At 37.9% G+C, this 2,304-nt stretch overlaps 1 protein-coding gene across 1 annotated transcript in view; it reads right to left on the minus strand.

Moving 5' to 3' along the window:
* Positions 1-392: 392 nt before the first annotated feature.
* Positions 393-2,304, minus strand: part of ndrg2 (NDRG family member 2) — a 35,314-nt gene continuing 33,402 nt past the window's right edge. The window contains exon 16 of the mRNA XM_062444651.1: positions 393-2,304. This exon is cut by the window's right edge and continues 1,256 nt beyond it. The gene's annotated coding sequence lies outside the window, so the exon portion shown is untranslated.

Below are 2,304 nucleotides of genomic sequence, written 5' to 3' on the forward strand. Positions count from 1 at the left end.
ACATTAAAGAAAATAGGTTTGTGGATTAAACTGTAGAATGTATATTTTTCTTTGTGTATTTGTGGTTGTTGGTATTTCTTTAACTGTTGGAGTAGACAAGAAAATAAATTAGCAATACATGTGTACAGCTTCCTCCTTTATTTTCCTGCAGGCATCACCATGTTAAAATTATGACTCATAAAGACATTTTAATATCACATAGACTGGAATTTAATACCAGTTTCACAGTCAAAGTATGAGAGATATCAATAAAAACCATCAGGGGTGATAATTGATAATTATTTATCATGTAAGTGCAGTATGTAATGTAATACATTTTAATTCATTCCTGGCCGAACAATCACATTTTGTTCACGTCAGTCCCTCTTGAAAATGCAAGACAGTAGACAGGATGTTCTTCTTAAGCTTTTATTAATGTTTAAGTTTGCTTCTTTTAGGATGTTCATTGTGTTACACAGAGAAATTAGCCACAGTAAATTTGATTGTATTTTCTTTACCTTTAATCTTTTTTTTTTATTGTTAATTATATTATTCTCCCTTTTCAGCGCTAATGCTAAAAAAGTTACACATGAACTATCACACGATTAACTAACTTGTGAGCACATCGGGACGGTAAACTAACACTTCACATAGTTAAAACAAAATATAATCAAATTCCAAAACATAGAGGGGAAAGAAAACATGATCAAAGTAAAAATTAAGAAACATAAAATAAAACGGACAAGCATTTACAATCACACTGCCCTGCTCAACTCTTCACTAAGAAGTACCACTCCTTTTCCTTATTTGGCAATTATTTTTCCAAGCTCCACACTTAATCCCTAATTTGGTTCCCATGTCTGAGTTTTAATTTCAGTCTCAGCAGAGGCTTTACATTCTACACTTCAGCCCTCAGAACAGCAACACAATGCCAACAACATGGCGGCATCCCAGTTTGACTTCACATTTTTCGATTTGTCCCTCATAGCACAAAAACATCAGGATTTGCATTTGTCGCATCAAACGCAACAATCTATGCTTCAATGGCTGGTTGTGCATTTCACTATGTAATGGGCCAGTAGAAGGGACGTAAAAAAGATTATTGTCATTATTACCACCGTCATCGCCATCATCATCTCTTAAGTACAAGTCTATTTCAACCTCAAGCCTGAGGCCCTCCACTGACTTTCCTGTTACTGTCATCAAAATCTTCGCTCCATCTGTACATCATCAAACAGGTTAAAGGAGCACTAGAAAGAAACAGGCAACCTCCAACTGACTGAAAAAAATGATACTGCTTATTAAAGAAAAAAAATCGGATTCAACACTGTATCAACACGCTTAAAAATGCACATGCGCTCCAAGGATATTGGGATGGGTCCATAAATGGGTCATTTAAGTGTACGGTCAGTTCAATGGCTGCACATAATATGGCAGTGGTAAGCTTCTTGTTGAATTGCTGTTGTTATCAACTATTTAAAAGGGTATTTAAATGGTGCAAATTTAGCCTTTGTACTTGTATTTAGCCCTAGAATTTTAGGGCTTTTACTGTAGTTTTGGCAGTAAGAAATGCTTATTGGCTGCAAAATTGGTTCAAGGTGCAGATATTGGCTGATTTTTCACTCTCAAAACAAAAAAAGGTTAACGCTCAAGCTTCTTATGACTTGAGAACCTCTTTTTCTCTGAGTGTGGTGGCAGTGAAGGGGCTGGTTCATTGTCATTGATAAGTCACAAGGGTTTTTATTGGTCTCAAACCTAATAACCAAACTTTTCTTAAAGGACCCGGGCCTTTCCCGGTTTTTGCTGTGTTAATTGTGCTTACAGAATATAAGTGCTTCCATACGCCTCACATTTACTTCCTCTGACAAACACAAACATTGCAACAATCACATGCATACACAGTTCTCTTGACCCCTCTGCTTGTATAAAGCCACTTGTTACTGGAGAGGAGCACTTAACCTCACATCACACATTAACTCAAGTATGCTCGCTGGGTTTGTAAGGAGGTATCCGTGCACGGGCAAGGCTTTTTAGAGATTACAACCCAGATGATAAACACAGTGATCCCTTCTGGCCAAGCCTAACACTGAAATGCAATATCCATACTAGCATGCTACTTGGTGATGCAACATTACCTGCGAGTAGTACAAAAGTGTGGATACTGGGGCACACAGTGTGTAAAACTGCCAGCAATATTGGAAGCACTGTTTGGTGTGCGACTAGTGCTATCTGTAGGGTGCTAGCTAGCTAAAGCCCGCAAAAACCCTAAGTCTCACCTATGCTTACCTGCCAAACACTCCAAGCAACTGAACACACACGCACGCA

The sequence above is a fragment of the Scomber scombrus genome, chromosome 23, assembly GCF_963691925.1.
Source record: "Scomber scombrus chromosome 23, fScoSco1.1, whole genome shotgun sequence".
Lineage (NCBI taxonomy): Eukaryota > Metazoa > Chordata > Actinopteri > Scombriformes > Scombridae > Scomber > Scomber scombrus.